Source organism: Ornithorhynchus anatinus, chromosome 1 (assembly GCF_004115215.2).
Source record: "Ornithorhynchus anatinus isolate Pmale09 chromosome 1, mOrnAna1.pri.v4, whole genome shotgun sequence".
NCBI classification, from domain to species: Eukaryota; Metazoa; Chordata; class Mammalia; order Monotremata; family Ornithorhynchidae; genus Ornithorhynchus; species Ornithorhynchus anatinus.
In genome coordinates this window covers 107,578,072-107,602,637 of record NC_041728.1, presented here as the reverse complement: position 1 = coordinate 107,602,637, position 24,566 = coordinate 107,578,072, and the positions used below count along the sequence as shown (strand labels likewise).

At 51.7% G+C, this 24,566-nt stretch overlaps 1 protein-coding gene across 3 annotated transcripts in view; it reads right to left on the bottom strand.

Moving 5' to 3' along the window:
* Positions 1-23,379, bottom strand: part of ZBTB38 (zinc finger and BTB domain containing 38) — a 43,076-nt gene extending 19,697 nt beyond the window's left edge. The window contains exon 1 of one of the 3 annotated variants that reach the window (XM_029066694.1): positions 22,679-23,379. The gene's annotated coding sequence lies outside the window, so the exon portion shown is untranslated. Of the gene's footprint in view, positions 1-12,493; positions 12,729-22,678 lie in introns of those variants that run through there. The other 2 variants (XM_029066705.1, XM_039912642.1) reach the window with 2 other exon arrangements.
* Between the last annotated feature and the right edge of the window lie 1,187 nt (positions 23,380-24,566).

The window sequence follows — 24,566 nt, the reverse complement described above, 5'->3', positions numbered from 1 at the left end:
CGCTTTGCCCGCAAATGCCCACCTCTGGTAATAGTAACAGTCATGGCAGTCGGCCTTTGAAAAACTTTCTCCCTTGACGGCCTAGTGCTGACAGATGATGAATGGCCCCCTTCGGGACCTCTAGGGCAAAGGCTGTGAGCTCTGGCTGGAGGCGGGGAGGGATGGGGGACGTGCCAGCCGTGCCTACTAGGTGGTACTGTGTTCAGCGGACTGAAGTGCTGGCTGACACGCGAGAAAACCATTGCACAATGAGCTGAAAGTGGGTACAAGCTCCCTGAGAAGCCAGAATAAACAATTTAAAAACCTGGTCACAGTCTCTCCTATGCCACATCCCCATGGGCTGCTGGGAGACCCCAACAGCAGAGCAGAAGCAGCAGCCAGGGTCTGGTTAGCTCTCCTTGGCCAAACTTTTCCTAAGATTGGGTTCCGTGAAGCAGGACTGGAAACAGAGACAGTCCTGGTTTGGAGCAGACACCTTAGCACAGCAAAGATTAAGGTTGAGGTGCCAACAAGGGGTCTGACTATCCTTAGCAATTCTTTTTTTTTATGCCTAGGATGTAATACTGAAATGTAGGAGAAATAATTTTGGCAGAGGGTAATTCTTCCCATCCTGGGCCTGGTGAAGATGGACGTTTTCATCCTCAACATCCAAGATGACTCAGCAATGTCTGCAATCTGAAATCTGGCCTTGCTTCTTTTTTTAAAAAAAAAAAAGGTATTTAAGTGCTTACTATGTGCCAGGCACTGAACTAAGCGCTTGGGTAGATACAAGCTAATCAGGCTTACGTCCCACAAGGAGCTCACAGTCTTAGTCCCCATTTTACAGATGAGGTAACTGAGGCCCAGAGAAATGAAGGGAGTTGCTCAAGGTCACACAGCAGACAAGTAATAATAATAATAATGTTGGTATTTGTTAAGCGCTTACTATGTGCCGAGCACTGTTCTAAGCGCTGGGGTAGACACAAGGGAATCAGGTTGTCCCACGTGGGGCTCACAGTCTTAATCCCCATTTTACAGATGAGGTAACTGAGGCACCGAGAAGTTAAGTGACTTGCCCAAAGTCACACAGCTGACAGTGGAGCTGGGATTAGAATCCAGGCCCTTCTGCCTCCTAGCCCTTGTTCTATCTACTAGATCTTGCTGCTTCTCACACTGGCTCTTGTCATATATGGTGGCCAGACACCAGGGACTTCCTTCCCGCAAACCCCAGGATTACCTGTGCCATGTGGAGGCCACCTTCTGCTTCTAGATTGGTAGCTTGTTGTGAGCAGGGGCTGTTTCTGTTTATTGCTATATATATATATATATATATATATATATATATATATACATAGAGAGTATATAGTGTACTCCCCCAAATACTTAGTACAGTGCTCTCCACTCAGTAAGCACTCAATAAACACAATTGAATGAATGAATTAATGAAGGCCAATGAAGGCCAATGAGTGAAGGTCACCAGGGTTTGGGGCAACTCTGGAACCCTTAGCTACCATGTTTTCCAGGCGGCGCCAAAGAGGTTGGGAGCTCGGGGTCTGCTGTGGCTGCTGGTTGTCTGAACCGGGCTCCCTCCCACCCAGCTCATCACGTGGTGGAAGTCCCACCTTCTGCCCTGAAAACCGATAGGCTGTGGGGAGGCAGGAAGGTCGCAGTCCTTTGCAACTATGGACTCTTGCCTGAAGCAGTGGGGGTCCTGAAGACTCCTCTTTCTAAGTAGAGCTTAGCTACTTGATTTTAACAATGGTGTATCAAATGGTCGACTTAATTTATTGTTATTCATAATTCTTTGTTACTGTCCTGCCAGATCAGTAGCGTGGCCTACAAGAAAGAGAATTGAACTGAGAATCAAGAGACCTGGGTTCTAATTCCACTCCTCCGCCACTTACCTGCTGTGTGATCTTGGGCAAATCACTGAACTGCCACTGTTTCCTTATCGGTAAAATGGGGATGAAGTCCCTGCTCTCCTCCTTAAGACTGTGAATCCCATATCGGCAAGTGACTGTGTCCAGTCAGATTGTATGCTATCTCCCCGGAACTTGGCAAATAGTAAGCGTTAACAAATTCCACTCTCGCTACAATTATTCTTACCCCAGCGCTTACCAAACAATATGCATTTCATAAATACAGCCGCCATCCCCCTCTCCCCTGGCCCTCCGGGATGGACAGTCCCTGCCCCTGAACAGATTTAGGGGTTGGTCAGGGTTCCTGCTCTGTTTCCCGCTCAGTTCCGTTCCTCAAATCTGTAATTTATTCATTTATATTAATGTCTGTCTCCCCTCTAGACTGTAAACTTGTTGTGAACAGAGAATGTGTCTGTTATACTAAGAAGCCGCATGGTTTAGTGGAAAGAGCATGGGCTTGGGAGTCAAAGAATGTGATTCTAATCCCGCCTCCGCCACTTGTCTGCTGTGTGACCTTAGGCAAGTCACTTAGGTTCTCTGTGCCTATTACCTCATCTGTAAAATGGGGATTAAAAGTGTAAGCCCCATGTGGGACAACCTGATTAGCCTGTATCTACTCCAGTGCTGCTTAGAAGAGTCCTTGGCACATAGTAATGATGATGATGTTGGTATTTGTTAAGCGCTTACTATGTGCAGAGCACTGTTCTAAGCGCTGGGGTAGATACAGGGTAATCAGTTGTCCCACATGGGGCTCACAGTCTTAATCCCCATTTTACAGATGAGGGAACTGAGGCACAGAGAAGTTAAGTGACTTGCCCACAGTCACACAGCTGACAAGTGGCAGAGCTGGGATTAGAACCCATGACCTCTGACTCCCAAGCCCGGGCTCTTTCCACTGAGCCACACTGCACTAACAAATACCATAATTATTATTACTATTACTCTCACTATTACTATTACTAAGCAGTGCTTAGTACACTGCTCTGCACACAGTAAGCCCTCAATTCATTCAATCCTATTTATTGAGAACTTGCTGTGTGCACAGCACTGTACTCAATAAATATGGTTGACTGACTGACCGACTGCGTGGCCACTGGGGAAGAGAAGAGGCCCGGGTCCCAGCCTCACTGGCTCCCTGCTTTATTTCAGGAAAATATTATCATTATCATTATTATTATTATGTCCCAGTCCCGGTTAGGGCACCTCACATTTATCTCTTTCCAGCCTTCATTCCCTCAGGGGGTTGTCAGGAGGGCTGTTATACTGTACTCTCCCAAGTGCCTATTTTAGTGCTCTGCACACGGTAAACGTTCAGTAACTATGACTGACTGACTGACAATGGCCTGCCCTGACCATTCACCCAGCTATCGTGCTTGGAACTAGCATCTGCCAGTCCTGCTCATGTCAACATGACGGAGTTGATACCTGAGACTCACAGAACGTCAGCCCTGTTGGGCCGCTGCTCTTCCCATAATGGGTAAAACCCCAGGACTGCCAGATGCCAGTGGAGGTGACAATGATATTGTGATGCGGATGCCAGCAGAACGATCATGTTTCAGGAAAAGTACCTCACCGGCTGAAAGAGATCCTCACAGTCAAGAAGCCTAGCGGATCAGTCCCATTCTTCACTGCTGAACCCACTGCTGACCGCTTCAATATCACTGGGCTCTCAGCCAGTAATAATAATAATTATATTTGTTAAGTGCTTACTACGTGCCAAGCACTGTTGTAAGTGCCGGGGTAGATACAAGATAATCAAATTACCCCATGTGGGGCTCACAGTCTTGATCCCCATTTTACAGATGAGGTAACTGAGGCACAGAGAAGTGAAGTCACTTGCCCAAGGTCACACAGCAGAAAAGTGGCAGAGCAGGGATTAGAACTCAAGTCCTCTGACTCACAAGCCTGGGTTGTTTCCACTAAGTAGAGCCAAGTGGCGTGGCCTAGTGGAAAGAGCATGGGCCTGAGAGACAGAGGACCTGGGTTCTGATCCTGGCTCTACCATATACCTGTTACATGACCTTGGGCAAGTCTCTTCATTTCCCTTGTGCCTCATTTTCCTCATCTGTAAAAGAGGGATTCAATACCTGTTCTCCCTTGGACTGTTAACCCCATGTGGGACAGGGACTGGGTTCAACTCGATTAACTTCTATCTATCCCAGCACTTAGAACAGTGCTTGACATACAGTAAATGTTTTACAAATACCATTTAAAAAAAAAAATTAACAGCACTGGGCCCACAGGGTGTATTAGCACTGGAGCTACCGGGGGTACACAGGCACCAGCCCACAGTGGGCACCCCAGCACCGAACCTGCAGGGGGAATACTGGCACCAGACTCACAGCTGGTATCGTGGTGTTGTGCCCACAGCAGGTAAATTGGTGCCAGGCAAGTGGGAGGGGCACTAGCACTGGGCCTGCAATGGACACCCTAGCACCAGGCCCAAAGTGGATCTACTAGCACCAGATGGTGACTCCAATAATAATAATTATGGTATTTATTAAGCGCTATGTGCCAGGACTCTGTACTAAGCACTGCAAGCAAATCAGGTTGGACACAGTCCCTGCCCCACATGGGGCTCACAGAATTACTCTCCTCCTATTCAAAGCCTTATTGAAGGCACATCTCCTCCAAGAGGTCTTCCCTAAGCCTCCCTTCCCTCTTCTATTCCCTTCTGCATCACCCTGACTTGCTCCCTTTATTCACTGCCCCCCCCAGCCCCACAGCACTTATGTACATATGTCATTTATTTATTTCTATTACTGTTTGTCTCCCCCTCTAGACCATAAGCTCCTTGTGAGAAGGAAATGTATCTGTTAATTGTTGTATTGTACTCTCTCAAGCACTTAGTACAATGCTCGACATAAAGTAAGCGCTCAATAAATACAACTGAATGAACAAATCCCTATTTAACAGATGAGGCAACTGAGGCACAGAGAAGTGAAGTGACTTGCTCACACAGCAGGCAAGTGGCGGAGCAGGGATTAGAACCCATGACCTTCTGAATCCCAGGCTTGTGCTCTATCTACTTCACCATACCAGCAGCGATTCTTTGTAATAATTTTGGGATTCAAACTGGGAAACATTCCAGTTAGTGTGTGGGAAGTGGGAGCTCCAAGGATCTTGGAATTACCACAAATGCCAATAGTTCAGGTGGGAGAATTCCCAGGTGGCACAGGGGGTAGGAGGCCTTAGCATGGCAAAGGGAGCCATTTGGGGGATTCAGCAAAGGAAATTGCTAGGGAAGGCTCAAATTGCTGGGATTTTTCAAGCTCTGAGTGCAGGGCCCTGTACTAAGCATTTGGGAGAGTATGATTAACAGCTTCATTTGGGCTGAGCACTGTGCCTAAATGCTGGGGGGTTGATACGAGATGATCAGACTGAAAGCCCATCAATGGGCAGGGACTGTATCTGTTGCCGATTTGTGCATTCCAAGCGCTTAGTACAGTGCTCTGCACATAGTAAGCGCTCAATAAATACTATTGAATGAAGACAAGATTAGAAGCAGGCCCTGTCCCACACGCGGCTCACAGTCTGGGAAGGAGGAACAGCTATTTTACCCTCATTTGTCCGATGAGGAAGCTGAGGCACAGAAATGTGAAGTGACTTACCCAAGGACTCACAGCAGGCAAATGGAGCCGGGACTAGAACCCTGGTCGCTTGACTGCCAGTTCTGGGGTCTTCCCAGTTTGTCACGATGCCTCTAACCTGGGCTAGCAGGCTGGAAAAACCTACTTTATGTAGCTCCAAGCACCACGTTCAGGTTTAGATTTGGGGAATCAAAGATAAACCTTGGGCACGGTGAGTTAGCTGTGTTCCTGATGGTTTTATTAGGAAATGGGCTTCCCTGGGTATTAGTTATGAGTTTATGCAAATGAATCCCTCTTATGAATATGCACTTAAGCACTCTGTGTGTGAATCTCTGTTTGAGAACCCACGATTGGTGATTGGTTGCCAAGGAAACTAGCCACTGCCGATAGTGATCCGTCAGGGAACAACAGTCTTGGATGATTAAGCCGTGGCTTCTGATGGAATTTGGGGGACATCTACCTGAATATTTACACATATCCATCGGGCCAGAACCCCTTCTCGCTCTCAAGAATCAAAGCAATCTCTCACTGGGCTTAACTTCTGTAGGCAGCGATCCTGCCCAGTTATCCTGCAACGATACCCTGCCTCTGTGATTTCCTACTACAATCCAACCCACACACTTTGTTTCTCTAATGCTAACCTTACTGTGCCTTGATCTTGTCTATCTCACCACTGAACCCTCACCCACATCCTCCCTCTGGACTGGAACATCCTCCCCCTTCATATCCGACAATTTACCCTCCCCACCTTCAAAGCCTCACTGACGGCACATCTCCTTTCATTCATTCATTCAAATCGTATTTATTAAGTGCTTACTGTGTGCAGAGCACTGTACTAAGCGCTTGGGAAAGTAATAATAATAATAATAATGTTGGTATTTGTTAAGCGCTTACTATGTGCCGAGCACTGTTCTAAGCGCTGGGGTAGACATAGGGGAATTAGGTTGTCCCACGTGGGGCTCACAGTCTTAATCCCCATTTTACAGATGAGGGAACTGAGGCACAGAGAAGTGAAGTGACTTGCCCACAGTCACACAGCCAACAAGTGGCAGAGCTGGGATTCGAACTCATGAGCCCTGACTCCAAAGCCCATGCTCTTTCCACTGAGCCACGCTGCTTCTCTAGTACAGTGTTCTGCACACAGAAAACACTCAATAAAAAGTACGATACAAAAATAAACAGCGACAATCCCTTCCCACAGAGCTCACAGTCTGGGGTGGGGGAAGAGGCCTTCCCTGACTAAGCCTTATGTCCCCCTACTCCGTCTCTTTTCTGCATCTCCCTCACACTTGTTATTGCATCCTTTAATGGCTCCACCCTCAGCCCAACAGCACTTACGTCCATAACCGTAATTTATTCATTCATTCAATCATATTTATTAAGCGTTTACTGCGTGTAGAGCACTATATTGATTGGTAATAATTTACTGATACTCATGCCTCTCCCCCTCTAGACTGTAAGCTCATTCTGGGCCGGGAACGTGCTACCAACTCTGTTATGCTGTACTCTCCCAAGTGCTCAGCACAGTGCTCTGCCCACAGTATGCACTCAATAAATACCCTTGAATGATTAATGATTGAGGCTCTAAGGCCACTCAGGTGAATCTTTGAGGGCCTGCTCTGTTCCAGCCCTGGAACAAATCACAGAGGGTCATTCACAGAGGGCCTAGAAGACCCGCCGTAGACACCATGACACCCCATCCTGTTTTCCTCCAGTGCACTAGGATGATGACCAGAGGCCATGTGTGGTCTTCTGAACTTTTACAACATTGGCGCTGGAGTGGCTGAGGCTGTTGTGACACTTGGGCAGCCCCTCTGCAGGCAGAGAGGCCTGTGAAGCTCCTCTTTTATTAATAATAATAACAATAATGGAATTTAAGCGCTTACTATGTGGCAGACACTGTAGTTAGCTGGGGTGTATATAAGCAAATAGGGTTGGACACAGTCCCCATACCACATGGGGCCACAGTCTCGATCCTCATTTTAAAGATGAGGGAACTGAGGCACAGAGAAGTGAAGTGACTTGCCCAAGATCACACAGCAGATAAGTGGAGGAGCTGTCATTAGAACCCATGACCTTCTGACTCCCAGGACGGTGCTCTAGCCACTACACCATATTGCTCTTACCATACATACTGTTTTCCCTGTCTTTGACGTTGTTTTTTGAGTTTTGATTGTTTCACTTCTCCTTTTATGTCTGTCGACAACTCTCGCTACAATTACTCCTTGGTTGTGAGCCCCTGGGGGGCCTGGAACCCTAATTCTCAGTCATGTATCTTCTTCCCAATTTTTAGCCGGGCGTTTCACACACAGTAGATGTTTAATACTAATACTACTCCCACTAATGAAGCAGGGTGGTTCAGTGGAAAGAGCCCAGGCTTGGGAGCCAGAGGTCACGGGTTCGAATCCCAGATCTGCCACTTGTCAGCTGTGTGACCGTGGGCAGGTCACTTCACTTCTTTGGGCATCAGTTCCCTCATCTGTAAAATGGGGATTAAGACTGTGAGCCTCAGGTGGGACAACCTGATTACCCTGTATCTACCCCAGCGCTTAGAACAGTGCTCTGCACATAGTAAGCACTTAACAAATACCAAAAAAAATTTAAAATTTAGTGCCACCTGGCCCACACAGAGCCCCAGACTTTCAAAATGGAGGTTGCTTTCCCACCCTTCATTCATTCAATCGAATTTATTGAGCACTTTTTACATATAGAGCACTGTACTAAACACTTGGTAGAGTACAATATAACAATAAATGGACACATTCCCTGCCCACAGTGAGCTTCCACCCTTAGAGCTGAGGGTGATCAGGCCCTGCCCACAGGGCCCGAACTGCCAAACCAAACCCAACTGCTCCAAGGGACAGAGAAAGCCAGATAATTGTAATAATGATAATGGTATTTGTAAAGCTCTTACTATGCGTCAGGCGCTGGATAAATGCTTGGCAATTCTCCCCTGGTCTCAACCTTGCCCACAGCCCAGCACACACTGGCCGGTCCACCAGGGCCCATGCTGGACATCCACTGATGCTGCCCCAGGTCACTCACCCACTGTGACGGCTTCTGCCCCGGGTCCCTAAGCCCATGCCACCCACCTAGGCTTGGCTGCTCCTGCTCCCAAGAGTTTGGAAGCCCTCAGAGACCTCACAGGTGCCACAGATGCACCCACTGAGCTCCTCAGAGCTCAGACTCTGCTTAGAGTGGAATGCCTTGCAGCCCACTGCTAATTGATGCAATGAGGAAGCCAACTGAAATATGAAAACCTGGACCCACTCAAATTCCAGGAGGAAAGGGAGGGATTTGAAGACCATAAAATCACTCTAGACAACAGTCAGGGTTCCAGCTTCTGCTGTCTGGAAAATGGCAGGCAATTAGGGGAGCCCTGTGGGCTGAGGGAGCAAACCTAACCAGCAGCCAGTGGAACCAATGCCCAGGGTAAGAAGCTGGTAAATAGGGCTGAAGCTTCTCGGTTGGGGCTTGGGCTAGTTGGGCCCATCTGGGAGCTGAACCAGTTGAATGCTCTCAGCCTTGGGGGTTTCTAAAATCCTCGTTCTCATCTCGGCCTCAACATTCTCTCCCAGGATCGGGGCATCTCTCCTCTCCTTTCATTCATTCATTCAATCATATTTATTGAGAGCTTACTGTGTGCAAAGTGCAGAACTAAGCACTTGGGAGAGCACAATCCAACAACAAACAGACACATTCCCTGCCCACAGTGAGCTTACATTACAGTCTAGAGGGGGTGATGGATATTAACATAAAAAAATAAATAAATTACAGATATCCACATATGTGCTTTGGGGATGAGGGAGGATGAATGAAGGAAGCAAGTCAGGGCAACACAGATGGGAATGGGAGAAGAGCAGAAAGCTTAGTCAGGAAAGGCTTATTGGAGAAGATATGTCTTCAATAAGACTTTGAAGTGGAGGAGAGCAATTATTAGTCTGATATGAGGAGGGAGGGCTGTTCCAGGCCAGAGTTAGGATGTGGGCGAAGAGGTCGGTGGTGAGATAGATGAGATCAAAGTACAGTGAGCAGGTTAGCTTTAGAGGAACATAGTGTGCAGGCTAGGTTGTAATAGGAGTGTAGCAAAGTGAGGTAGGAGGGGGCAAGATGATTGAGTGCTTTAAAGCCAATGGTGAGGAGTTTTGTTTGATGTGGAGGTGCATGGGTAACACTGGAGTTTCCTGAGGAGTGGGGAAACATGGTCTGAACATTTTTGAAGGGCAATGATCCAGGCAGCAGAGTGAAGTATGGACAGAAACACTCTTGGGCATATCACTCCCCTCCTTAAAAACCTCCAGTGGTTGCCTATCAACCTCCGCACGAAACAAAAACTCCTCACTCTTGGCTTCAAAGCTCTCCCTCACCTTGCCCCCTCCTACCTCACCTCCCTTCTCTCTTTCTACTGCCCACTATGTACACTCTGCTCCTCTGCAGCTCATCTCTTCAGCGTCCCCCGTTCATGCCTGTCCTGCCGTCGACCCCTGGCCCACGTCCTACTGCTGTCCTGGAATGCCCTCCCTCCTCACGTCTGCCAAACCAACTCTCTTCCCCTCTTCAAAGCCCTATTGAGAGCTCAACTCCTCCAAGAGGCCTTCCCAGACTGTGCTACCCCTTTTCCCTATGCTTCCCCTCCACCCTCTGCTCCTTCCCCTTCCCCTTTCACCTCCCCTCAGCTGAGACCCCTTTCCCTCTGCTCCTCCCCCCCTTCTCCTCCCCTCAGCACTGTGCTCATTTGTGTATATTATTACACTATTTATTTTATTAATGAGGTGTACGTCCCCTTGATTCTATTTATCGTGATGTCTTGTTTTTGTTTCATTCTGTTTTGCTCTGCCATCTGTCTCCACCGATTAGACTGTGAGCCCGTCACTGGGCAGGGACTGTCTCTATCTGTGGCCGAATTGTACATTCCAAGCGCTGAGTACAGTGCTCTGCACATAGTAAGCGCTCAATAAATACTATTGAATAAATGAATGAATGAATGAGAGACAGGAGGCAGCGAGGTCCGCAAGGAGGCTGATGTACTAATTAAGGCGGGCTAGGATAAGTGGTTACATTAATGTGGTAGTAGTCTGGATGGAGAGGAAGGGGTGGATTCTAGCGATGCTCCAGCCTGCAGCCCCAAAGGAAACCAAGGCCTACACCTCTTTTGTTTGAAACCTCACACAGCCGGCGATTGCACGGTCAGGCCATGAGGCTGCCGGTCATCAAACGGCCCAATTCTGGTTTTGGTTTTGCTTTCCACCACTTTCTGGGGAAGCCCAGAATTCAGCTAGTTGCTGCTGCCTCACACCATCCCCACGTTTAAGAAAGCAGTGACTCTGTGACCCCTTTCCTGAGTCATGACTGGTAGGTAGCTCTAGGCCCACCACCATGAGGTTGGAGTTTGGATATCACACTTTTTCCAGATCATTTATGAAAACATTAAATGAAAACGGTCTAGGGATAATCCCTGGGGGACCCCGACGTCGCCTCGGCCTGACAGCCTCTCGTCATACCAGTACGGGGCAGCTCATTGTGGCCAGGGGATGGGTCTGTTCATTATTATATTGTACTCTCTCAGAGAAGCAGCGTGGCTAGAGAAGCAGCGTGGCTCAGTGGAAAGAGCACGGGCTTTGGAGTCAGGGCTCGTGAGTTCGAATCCCAGCTCTGCCACTTGTCAACTGTGTGACTGTGGGCAAGTCACTTAACTTCTCTGTGCCTCAGTTCCCTCATCTGTAAAATGGGGATTAAGACTGTGAGCCCCACGTGGGACAACCTGATTCCCCTGTGTCTACCCCAGCGCTTAGAACAGTGCTCGGCACATAGTAAGCGCTTAACAAATACCAACATTATTATTATTATTATTAAGTGGTTAGTACAGTGCTTTGCACACAGCAAGCACTCAATAAATACTACTGAATGAATGAATGAAGGAGCCCGCCTTCAGAAGTCTTCAAACTTTGGGGAGGCTGCAATAGTTTGTCCAGAGGTTTGCCAGGAGTTGTGAGGTGGGGTGAGGTCTCCTCCCTCCTCCCTCCCTGCTGTGTGACCTGGAGCAAATAATTTAACTTCCCTGTGCCTCAGTTCCCTTATCCGTAAACTGGGAATGAAGACTACGAGCCCCGTGTGGAACATGCACTGTGTCCAATCTGATTAGCTTGTATTAACCCAGCATTTAGAACAGTGCTTGGCACATAGTAAACGCTTAACAAACACCTTTAAAAAAAAGTATCATGCTTGACTTCTCAGTTGAGCACTGCTACCTTGCACTGCTGAAGTTATGATTTCTTGTTTTAGAACATCCCTTTTCTAGTTCTATAGGTCTAACCAACCACAACTAGAACATGATTCCCTGGTGGGATTTAATCTGTTTATTTTACATTTACCCAAAGCAAAGCATAGTAATGATGAGTAACCATGAGTAAGCACTTAACGTTACCAGCTAATTAACCCCACTATTTATATGAAGTTTTCCTACAGTTTTAGCCCTATCTTCATATCACTCCACCACTCCAAATGAGTTTAGGACCATTTGCACATTGGAGGTTTATCCGCACCCTATCCCTTCCAGATCCTACAAAACCAATCCATTCACTGAATAGTGGCAGACTGTCATTTACTCCTCTGCACCCTGAGAAGTAACTGTTTAACTCGATTTTCAGTCTCTATCCAGTTTCTCGCCATGATGTAATGCCTCACCAATGCCTTGATTATTCAGTTTCTTTAAAGAAACCAACACACAAAAAGCCCACCTACAGTCAAAAATGTTTTGAAAATCTAAACATATGCTCTTTGGTTGCCACTTCTGATCCCCTCAAAAGAGCTCTATCACTTCAGTGAGGTGTGGTTTCCCTTTATAGAAAAGCATGTGGTCTTTCTCTTAATCTGCTGTGTTTTCTTAAGTGCTCAATGATCCTAAACGAGTATCTATTTTACTAATTTTGGGGGTTTATGAGAGACTTAAAGGACTAATTCCCAGGACCATTTCTGGGTCTCACCTTAGAGATGGGTGTTACTTACTGAAGATCTTCCAGTCTTCCCCGTTTAGGGGCGGTTTGTGTCAGGGGTCCTTGGACGTCCCTTCCAAGTTTCTTCAGAACCACAGGTGCCCGTTTTTTTACTTTTGACTAAGAAGGGATCAGGAATTTTTGGGGGGGCAGGTGGGGTTCAGGAGGGGTCTGGCTTCAAGAACCCAACAGGCTGGCAAGTCTTCACTGTGGGTATTTTCAGCTCTGCCTGAAATACTTGGGCCTTGCCAGTGACCTAAGAAGAGTGAACAACAATAAGAACAATAATTGGCACATTTAAGTGCTTATTATACACCAGGCGCTGTACTAAGCACTGGGGTAGACAGTAGATGATCAGGTCCCATGTGAGGCTCACAGTCCAAGCAGGGAGAAAAGGTACCGGAATCCCCATTTTTGCAGATGAAGGAACTGAGGCACGGAGAAGTGAAGTGACTTGCCCAAGGTCACACACAGCAGGTACGTGGCAGAGCTGGGATTATAACCCAGGTCCTCTGACCCCCAGGCCCATGCTCTTTCCGCTAAGCCATTCGGTGAGTCCACCTCAAAGAGCTGTAGGGGGCTTTGCCACCATCTCCCCCAAGGAGCGGGTATCCCTGCTCAACAACTCTTGGTGGGGAGGCCATCCAGTGTCTCGGACTGCTGACCTCAGGGCCAATTTGGTCTGAAACATCCTGGGTCACCTACCACCATGGGATCCCATCTGCTGTGAAAACTAGTTTGGGTGTAGGAATCTCCCTCACATCTTTCTCCGTAAATACCCAACTAAAGAATTTGTCGAGGTGCTCGGCTGCCCCCTTTCCACCCCAGGGCACCTTTCCTCTAGGAGAGCCACATAGCCCCACTGATCTTCTAGCCAGCTTCTGGTTTTGGACAAATATGAACCTTCTTTTATTTGCTTTGACACCCCTTGTAAAGTTCTCTTCACTCTGCTTTGTCCCACTTAATTTCCTGCTTATGCCTGGCCTGTCACCCTTTGTAGACTTCCCTGTTGTCCTCACCGCACATGAATTGTTTTTGAATGGATGGTCTTTCACCTCTGATGCCCTCTTTTACCCTGAGTGTTAGACATGCAGGGTTCCCCGGTTGGTCACCTGGTCTCTTTGTTATACGGTAACCTTTTACTTGAATCTCAACAAAGGTGCAGAACAGTGCCTGGGCTTCTAGGAATTCACTTGGTTTTCTTAGCTGCTGTATTTGGCTTGTTCCTAACAGCCCCGCTCCTACGGTTTCCTTTCTGAAAATGAGGTACCCGTATGTTGGTTTTACTCATTCTCCCCTCTCCACAAGATGGTTGCATTTAATTGTGCTGTGGTCCCTCTGGCGAACACTTCCCACCCTCTTCCCCACCACACCAGGCCCTGAAGAGCATCGGCTCAGAAGCCCACAGGAGAAGATTCGGGCTCCGGCAACAGTAAGAGATGCAGGTCTGGGCCGCTGGGGCCGGGCCTGGATAGCCGAGATGGGGAGAGGCCGCTGCCGCCACCACCTTGCGCCGCGGCAGTGTGTGGCTCTCAGGACCGGGCGGGTGGCGGCTGTCGCTGTTCTCGAACCGGATGGCAGCAGCTGCGGCCCAGCCATGCTCTCTGAGGTCCGTCAGCTCTGCACGGCTCTTCCGTCTGAACCGACATTTGACCCCTGCCCCCCCCGCCAACCCCCCCACGGCTCTTAGTCACACATCCTTGAGGTTACGGGGTGGGTTTGCATTCAAGTGCTGTCGAAACTATTCGGCAAAGCCCACACCCTGTCTCCCACACTCTGCGCTTTGTGTCTCCTGCTCCTTGCATGAGGCCTGACCCTTGATTCTCAGGGGGAGGAGGGGATGCCCTCCACCCTACCCCCTCCTCAGCAAAGCAATCACTCCAAAGGATTTACTGAGCACCTGTGTGGGTCACTGAACTACATCCTTGGGAGTATACAACGAAAGAGCGGGTACAATCCCTGCCCTCAAAGAGCGTGTCATCTAGTGGTTAGAACAGTGCTCGGCACATAGTAAGCTCTTAACAAATACCATAATTTATTTAAGTGGAAGAGCCAGACAAAATTATTTCAGAGAACTTGCTTAATGCGGCTGTTTTCAAGACTCTCACCTTCCTCTCCCCTAACAACCCCCTCTTTCTGGTTAATGGCATTTGTTAAACACTGTTCTAAGTGCTGGGATAGATACAAGTGAATTAGATTGTCCTTGGTCCTTTTCCTGCATGGGGCTCACAATCTAAGTTAGAGGAAGGACAGGAGAACTGAGGCACAGAGAAGTTAAGTGACTCACCCAAAGTCACTGCATTTGGCAGAGCTCAGATCCTCCAACTTCCTGGCCCGTGCTCTTTCTACTAGATCACGCTGCTTCTCTTCAACAGATTCTCCCCACCCCTGCACTCCCTAGTCCATATCACTTGTCCTCATCCTTTCTTCTATCCCTTGAAAAAGATACCCAAGATGAATCGGTGTGGGCTGGGTCACAGGACAGAAGAGCTATCACTCATGTACTGGGCTCAACCTTCAGTGGTCCCCAATCTGAGCCCAGCGAGACCCTAGATACTCTCCCAACACTGATTGCAGTGCTCCCCCGCCAGGCTGGAGGATTCCTCCCATGCCTCCGGCTGTCCTTCTCCCCCTTTCCTTGGCTCCTTCTTGCCTTCGCTACCCCAAAAAGCCCTGGCCACACTTGGCTTCCTTGCTGCCCCTGGAGCCCCATTCCTCTCACTGAGTTCTGCTTCCCTCTCTTCTGGGGTCCAGGACTGACCCCTGGTTGCTCCCTGGCCTGGCTCCTGTTTCCCTTTCCTGGGGGACCAGGCTCCTCCCCTCCCAGCCTGCCTATGTACATAGCTTTATCTTAGATTATAAATTACTCATTTATTCATATTAATGTCTGTCCCCACCTCCAGACTCTAAGCTCATTATGGGCAGGGAACGTGTCTGCTAATTCTGTTGTATTGTACTTTCCCCCAGGTGCTTAGAACAGTGCTCTGCACATAGAAAACGCTCAGTAAATACCATTGTCTCTTCAGTCCTCCCCGTTCCCCAGAAGCCTATCCGTGATGCCCCTCCCCGGCTCCCTGGGAGGAAAATGTCTATCAAGAGGACCCAAGATGGTGCCCCATTCCCAACTGCTGATTATGCTTCATGCCTGACCCATTAGGCTGGAGACGTTGGCCGTAGGGGGTTTGGGCGGGTGATGTTTGGGATGGGCAGGGAGAGGGTTCAGAAGCCCAGCACACAATGTTTCCAGTGGGCTTTGGACCCAGACACAAAGTGGAAGGAAGGCATGTACTGGGTCCTAGAGTTAGCCCAACCCCCTGGGGCCTGCTGAGCTCCCTGAAGCGGTGGCGGTGGACACATATCCTGGCTCCTGCTGCCAGAACCAAGACTTCTGGTCTGCAGCTGCAAGCGGGCCCAGGCCCAGCAGGCCAAGTCAGAGAGTCAAACCGGGTGAGCGGAACAGCAGTGTCTACACAATACAACAGGTGTGCCTGTACAAGGCCAAAGCCACAGCTGAGGCCTCAGAACCAAAATGGCACATCTTCACTACATGAACCGCACAGCTCCATTTGGGGGACTGGATGAGTGAGCCCGTTGTTGGGTAGGGATTGTCTCTGTTGCCAAATTATACTTTCCAAGTGCTTAGTACAGTGCTCTGCACACAGTAAGTGCTCAATAAATACGATTGAATGAATGAATGAGCAGGAGAGCAAATGCTACAGAGTAAACTCCCTGGTACCCCTGTTCAAGTTGCAGTTCAGGGTTCGATGGACCGTGGCACTGACCTGTCGTCTGATGTTCTTATGTTACACCAAATAAATCAATTAACTGAGAACTTACTGTAAGCGAAGCACTACCCTAAGTTCTAAGGGGAGTACAATACTCACCGCTGATATCACCCCTGCCCTCAAAGAGCTTTCGATCTATTATAAATTAATTTATATTGATGTCTGTCTCCCTCTCTAGACTGTAAGCTCACTGTGGGCTGGGAATGTTTCTGCCAACTCTGTTCTACTGTACTCTCCCAAGCATTCAGTACAGTAAATGCTCAGCAAATACTCTCAATGACAATGATGATGCTGGAGACACTGAAATAAAATAAAATAAAAATAGGAGGTAGTCATCGAGTATTAAGATATGTATATAACGGCTATGGAGGGGTTGTGAGTTCCTAAGTGATTAAGTGGCAAAGAAGTGCTGAAAAGGCAGTTGGTGGAGGGACGAAGATATATAAAAGGAGATTAGAAATCAATCAGGGAATGTCTTCTGGAAGAGACGTGAGGGCTTTGAAGATGGGAGACAGCAGTGGCCTGTCAGATGTCCCACTCCCTTCTGCTCCACTTCTTGCTCCTTCATTCATCCTCCTTCCCATCCCCACAGCACATCTGTATATATATCTGTATATACCTATAATTTATCTATTTATTTCTCCATTCATCTATTTATGTATTTAGATTAGTGTGTCTCCCCCTCTAGACTATTGGCTCGATGTGGGCAGGAATGTGTCTGTTGTTATACTGTACTTTCCAAGCGCTTAGTACAATGCTCTGCACACAGTAAGTACTCAATAAATGATTGACTGACTGAATGAATGATTGAAAGTTGTGAAGGGGGGAGAGGGTTCTGGGCAGGGGGAAGGCCTGAGTGCAAAACTGCCAGCACCCTGCCTACTCGCTCCACCTAGTAGCTTGGCAGGTTGCTGCCAGAAGGTCGGAGATCTGGCCTGGGGCTACATCACCTCCATCGGCCACCCCTAACACATGTGCATATAGGCTGGTTTGGCTGATCCTTGCCTATTTATTTCTGGTTTTAAAATGGCATTTGTTAAGCACTTACTATGTGCCAGCCACTGTACTAAGCATTGGGATAGAGGATAATCTAGGGAGAGGCATGGCATTGGGCAAGTCACTTCACTTCTTTATGACTCAGTTATTTCATCTGTAAAATGGTGACTGAGACTGTGAGCCCCACATGGGACAGGGACTATGTCCAACCCGATTAGCTTGATCCATCCCAGTGCTTAGTAATAACAACAGTGATAATAATTAGGGTACTTGTTAAGTGCTTACTATGTGCCAAACACTGTTCTAAGCACTGGGGTAGATACAAGGTAATCAGCCTGGACACTGCCTGTCCCACATGTCACGCTCCTACCCCATTTTACAGATGAGGTAACTGAGGCCCAGAGAAGTGAACTGACTTGCCCAAGGTCACACAGCAGGCACGTGGCAGAACCAGGATTGGAACCCAGGTCCTTCTGATTCCCAGATCCATGCTTTTATTCCCCATTTTACATTCCCTTGTATCCATTATCTCTATCTACTCTTTCACTGAGAACTATTGGTTTGTTTCCAGTTTCCCCGAGGACAAATGTAAGCTCCTGAGGGCAAGGTTCGGGTTCTTTGCTGCCACTGTCTGTTCCTAAGCACTCAGTACAGTGCTCTGCACCAAGCAGGTATTCGGAGCACAAGTCTACATGCGTTGAGTACTCAGCACAATGCTGGACCCACAAATGTCACTCAAATTCCCCCCTTCCCCGGCCCATCACCTCCCCGGGTCCCACACGGTCATAGCCTACCTAAAACTGCAATGGCCTCTTCATTGGGCTTCTGGACTCCAGTCTTTCTCCCCTTTCCCGTCCATATTTCGCTTTCTGGTCCGGGTCATTTTTCTAGTACGTCATTCTAAAAATGACTCTGCACTCCGACAACTATAGTGGTTGCCCACTCCGCCCCGTGTCAAGCAGAAGCTTCTGACTGCGTCACCTTTAAGGCGCTCAGTCAACTTTCCCCCACTGCAGCCCAGGTAGCCCGCTTCGTTCCTCTCCAGCTGACCTACTTGCTGCACCTCCTTCTCCTCTCTCCCACCACTGACCTCTTCCTCATGCCTTGCCCTGCTCAGAACTCCCTCCCCGACTGACATCCAAAAGAACCCTGCTCTCCCTTAGAGCTACAGATTCCTTCTGAAATCACCTCTCCACCAGGAGGTATTCCCCAATTAATTTCTTACCACCCCACTTACTAATATCTAACATCCCCCTCAACCCACTGTTACTTTAGCACTTCTCAACCTCTAAACCGTAAGCTCGTCTTCTAGACTGTAAGCTTGTTGGGAGCAGAGTTCTCGTCAACCAACTCTGTTCTACTGTACTCTCCCAAGCACTTAGTACAGTGCTCTACGCACAGTAAGTCCTCAATAAATATTATTGACTGATTGATTATGAAAGTCTCTTTATACTCTGTTGCTTTCTCCCTCCTGGAATTTATTTTACTGTCTGTCTCTTCTGCTCACTGGAAGATCTTTGAGGGTAGGGGCACTAATTCTATTGCTCTCTCCCAAGTGCTGAATACAACGCTCTGCAAGCCGCAGGTGCTCAATCCAAAACAAATAATTAGCAGCGAGCCGGAACTCAGCACCACTCTCTGCCTTCAGGAGGTCCCCAGTACAGTGCTCTGCACCTGGAAGACACCCAATACAGCACCCTGCAGATATTACGTGCTCAGTAGAGTGCTCTGCACCTCTTCCAAAAGCTTTCCCTCATTAACACCCAACACCCCAAGTCCCATCAACCTATCAGCCACCGCTAAGCACCCATGGCTACCTGCCTTCCTTTGCACTTATGCATAATCAATTATACAGGCAACTTACTTATGCAGATTACCCTACCTGCAAATTGTGCCCCGTGTAGATTGCAAACACCTGGTGGGCAAGAAACGTATCTCATGCTTCTGCTGGACTTTCCTAAGCACCCAGTACAGTGCACTGCACTCAGGGGATGCTCAAGCAATACCTTAATTCCAGCTTCTCCACCTAACAGCTGTGTGACTCTGAGCAAGACACTTCACTTCTCTGTGCCTCAGTTACCTCATCTGTAAAATGGGGATTAAGACTGTGAACCCCAAGTGGGACAACCTGATTACGTTGTATCTACCCCAGTGCAAGAACAGTGTTTGGCACATAGTAAGCGCTTGACAAATACCATCATTATTACTTTTACTGCTACTGCTACTGCTACTGCACATGGCTGACCCAGAGTACAGAGCTCTGCCCCCGCTAATCAATCCATCAATCCATGGTATTTACTGAGCTCTTAGTGTGCAGAGCACTGTACTAAGCGCTTGGGAGAGAACAGTCTAACAATCTAACAGGCACATTCTGCACCTAACGGGAATTCAGCTGGATGCTCTGCAGGCAGCAGGCAGCCTGGACGGCCCCACGTTCACGATGTGCACCGAGGACAAAATGGCCACTGATCCTGGCCCCGACAACCCAGGCCGATCTGGGGTGCGTGATTAACCAAGGCACTGGCACTCCTGCCGGCCTCCCAGGGTACCCCAATGGCCCTCGGGCCTGGGCTGTTGGGAAAAAGAAATCCCCCCGCCAGAATGCCATTCCCTCCCTCAGCCCCCCAACTCTGGGCCCATCGAGCAGAGTTGCTGGGTTTGCTCCCCTGCCCAAATGACTGGCAGCGTCACAGAATGATGCTTTCAATCGTGGATGAACTTTGCCCTCAGACCCTGCCAGGAATAGCACCCAGATGGGTGGGTGGGGTGGGGTCTGGTTTGGGCACCCTCTTCGCCCCCATGCTTCCTGAGCTAGCAGGCCGGCGGGCTCCTGAGGAGTGGGGCCTCCATGGCCATAGGGCACCCTCCCTAGCCCGTCCCTAGACTGCAATGACCCCCAGCTTCTCCCCAGCCTGAGCACGTGCTGCAACGGCTCTCGGCTTCTCTCCAGCCAGTGCACAGACTGCATTGACCCCTTTCCTTCTCCCTAGCCCGCCCACAGGCTGCAACGGCCCCCACGTGCCTGAGGGCACGCACCCCGAAGCCCAACTGCAGGGCGAGTTGAGGAACGACAAGGGGCTCTGGTGCCGGGGCCCCGTGGATGGGTGCTATCCCCACCCTCCACCTCGGGGCAGTCCCGGGTCTGGGGCTGAGATGGAGCGCTGTATACGGCAGCTGTTCAGCCTGCTGGGCCAGGCTGCATGCACACCCAGGGCCCCTGGCAAGCACGTCACCCGCAGAGCCATGACAACAAAATGGCTGCGGGCGTCGGGGCCTCGGCTCTCTGCAGAGCTGCCGCGGTCAGTGCCGAGCCTGGGCCAGGGGCTTAGTCGTCCAGCCGGGCACCGGCCGGCGGGAGCCCCGGGGCAAGCTGACCAATCCAGCCGGCACCCTCCGCTCCTCAAATGCCAACCTACTCATGGTACCTCTGCCTCGGCCTTGACCCTTGCCCACATCCTCCCTCCAGTCTGGAACTCCCTCCCTCTTCATATCCAACAAACCGTCACTCTCTCCACCTTCAGAGTCCTACTCAAATCACATCTTTCCAAGAGATCTTCTGGATTGATTCCTCGTTTCACCTTTTCACCCTCCCATCTTCATTGCCTATGGATTCAGACCTGTCCCCCTCAAGCACTCGATGTCCACCCCACGGTACTTACATCCATATCCCTAAACTCTGCCATTTTCCTATCTGAAATATATTGCAATGTCTGTCTCCCCCTTAGTCTGTAGTGGCTTGTGGGCAGGGATCAAGTATTGTGCGCAGCCCAGTGTTCCGCACACAGTAGGCACTCGATGAACAACACCGACTGTCTTGCCAAATGGCAGCGGTCCTTCTCTCTCGCTGGAGCCATCCCTGGGCCTACCGGGGCTGAGCGGGAGGCCCCGGCTGGAGACTAACGTCTCCTTGTGGAGCGAGTCCTCCACCAGGCCTCCGCGAGGAAATGTCTGCCATTCCGCAGGCCGGGATGCGGGGGCGGCAACCAACTTGGCCGGGAGACCTCTGCCAGGAAGGTGGCCCTCAGCCTGCCCCACCTGGACGCAGGCTCGCCTGGAGAAGGGTGGGCACAAAGTGGGGGGTCTTGGGGATGAGCCGGAGGAGGGAACGCCTAATCACCCAGAGACAGACCCCAGCCGGGCCCAAAGGTTCTTCCGACCCCGGGGTGCACCGAGCCGCTCGGACCATCATCTCATGGCACAACCTCCTAGAAGTCCGCCCTGCCCTACCCGGGTGGCTCGATCCGAAGCTAGCCCCATTTGGGCAGCCTGGGGTCCCGAGAGCCCCGAGGTTGCTAGATAAAGCGACTGAGCTAAAGGGTTAAGCGTCTTCTGACTCGGACAGTCTCGGAAACGCCTGCCTCCCGGGCCGGCAGCGATAATGAAACCGCCCGGCTGCCACCACCGACCCGGCCTCCCACAGTCGCCTCGGCCATCGGTGACGAGAAACCCCCCCAGCTTGACAGAAATCAGTACCAAGGCGGAAAAACCCGAGCTCTCGAGAGGGGGCAGCTCTGCAGGGGTGGGGAGGCCGGACCTCACGGTCTGACAGCCGCCCGCAAGTGTCAAATTCCCCTTGGAACTCTCAGGAAGAAGAGAAAGGAAGGCCAGTAAAGGTCCTAGTTCGCATTTGCATCAAATAAAAAAAAAAAAACCCTTCCTTTTCGCGCCTGCGTGCCAGTGAGGCTTTGTTGCCGAGGAAACCGGTTCTGGCCCTGCGTTCCTTCGTCTGAGCTGGAACACATTTGGGAAGTTGGGGCTGAGAGAGAAGGGGCCGCGATGGCGGCGCTGAAGGGCGGTCGGTCCAAGGCGGCCCGGGGCCCTGCCCGTCGGCCGTGCCCGGCGGTCGCGTCTGGTGGCCTTGGCCGGTTGGCCGGCCGAGGCTTCCCTAGAAATTAGCCTTTGCGGCATCTCCCTGAGGCTCCGATTCAGCATTGGGGCCACGCACGTCTCCCCCGTTCCTCGCTGAAAACCCAGACCGACAGCCGGAGGGATGCAACAAAACGCGCTTCCATCCCTGCCCGTCCGGGAGGAAAACCGCGGTCTAGTTTCACCTTCCGCGCGACACCTCCGAAACCCGTTTCTGAAAATGCCAATGTTTCTCATCTTCATCCAGCTTCCTAGCCCGCCGTGACACCGTCCCAACGACCCTGGTGACATCCAGGCCCGGGTGGGAAGGGCCGGCCGGTCGGGGGGCTTCTCCGAGCCCTCCTACGCCTGCGCCCCGCGGCCGCTCTCCGAGCCAGAACCGCCGTGTCGCTGCGGCGAGGAAGCCAGCCTGCCCGTGCCTCCCGTCTACTTGAGGGAAAACCCAGCCTCTCCAACAAGGGACTCCCCGCAAACCCTCCCTGCACCACCTAAGGCCCCCACCCCCCTGCCCCAGAACCGGGAAAACACGCCGAGCCGAAGCCCCCACCTACCTGCGTGGGACCTACCCCAGAGTCAGCATGGCAGCTTGCTCAGCCATCTTGGCATCTCGGAAGGGTGCAATGGAAACCGGGTTCTCGTCTTCTCGCTGCAATTCCAGCTGCAGCTGTCAGCAAAGAGACAGAGCGCAGCGCAGGGCGGGCGGACGGGCGGTTGGGCGGGCGGGCTGGGATCACGAGAACTGGATCGATCAGTGGGGAACGGGATTGGAGGAACGGCGTCCCGGTGTAGGGCGTTTCCGAGGCCGCGCCCCACGGAGAGCCGGGGCACGCCGCACAGGCCGGGGTCCGCCCCCGGGGACCCGGGCTGGGAGGGTGCCGGCCCGACGCCCGGCCGGGGCCGTGCCGGGACGAGGGGTCGCTTCGCTTCGCCCCGACCCGCCGGGGGACCTCGTCCCGCGCCCCGTGGACCGTCGCCCGCTTCGCCCGTTCACCGACAGCACGAGTCCCCCGTCTCCCCGGCGGCCCCGCCGACGACGGCGGCGGCGGGGAGGGGTCGGCGGCCCGGAGCGGGGTCGCCTCCTCTTCCCGTTCTCATCGCTCCCCCGGGGGACGGACTGGATGGCGAACGGGACGTCGAGCCGGCAGCCAATAGCAGACGGAGCCGAACGGAAAGGTGATGTTTGACCGTCTCAACCTGCAGGGAGGCGGCGACAGGGCTTCTGCACCGCATATGACGCGGCGCCCGGAACGCCTGCCCCTCCCACCCACCCACCCCCGAGTCCAGGCGGCCGAGGACGGACCCCGCGGGCGGCGGCCGCCGGCTCTGCTAATCCTGCCTGCCATTTTCCCTCGCGGGAGGGAAGTGCATCCTGCAGAGGCAGCGGCGGCAGCATTAGCGGCAGCGTCGGCGACAGCAGCGGCCACACCACGACTCCAGAGAGCCGGGGGGGCCCCGGGGGGGAGGCGGGAGCCCGCCCCCCACGCCGGCTCGGATTAATGTTGGAAGTGACATTGCGTTTCGGCTCCAGCAGCCCGGGTTCACCCGGGGAGGCGGGAACAAAAGGGGATTGTCATCGACTGGTGATGCGGGGCGAGTCCAATCACCAAGCCCCATCTAGCAGCAGCCTCCGCCGTCTCAGGGCTTCAGACCCGTCAGCCGCCACCGCAGCCCAGCTGGGCGCCGGAGGCTCTGACGCCGCGTCCCGAGGCAGAGCGGGGCAGGGGCTCCCTGCCTCCCGAGATCTCCCGAGCCCCCCGGACGGGTCCGCCTGCAGCCCCAAGCGGTGGTCCTCGCCGGTCCAGCCAGGTGTTCCGAGTCGGGCGGGGAGGCCCCGCCGGGTGCCCCCCGGCCCCTCCGCCGGTCGGTCCCTCCCCTCCGCCCGCACCCCACGACCGCGGAGAAGGAAGCAGCCTGCACCGCTCGACCCCCGCGCCTGGGAAATGAAACAAGAGCTGTCTGAAAAAGTAAAACCAAAAGCCCCGGCTACTGGCCTGACTCCACAGGGTGCCAAGGCCGGCTGTTGGGAAGAAGGGGGCTGTGCAGGAGCGACCCCTGCTGCTTCGAGGGGCTTCCCGGCGATGCTGGCAGAGTGGCATCCGGTCACCCCGGTCACCCGGGCGGGCGGCCAGGCAGGCACTGAGGGCTGAAGCGGTTCAGAAAAGCTCAGCTCCCCTTCCCCATGTTGCAGCACCTGGCCTGACACCACCCCTCCCCTTCCCGATTCTTCCCCCTCCCCCCCACCCTCTCTAGTTCCCATCCCCCAACCCTCCCCCCACACTCATCTTCAGCTGGGGGACAGCCTATCTGGTCAGCGAGTGTTTTTGAAAATGCCACGCACCCACCCCAACTCAGCCCAGGATTCAACCGACATGAAAGGCGCTCACCGGTGGCCCTCAGGGCTGGCTGAGGAGAGCGAGAGGCAGGGAGCAAGGCCCAGGG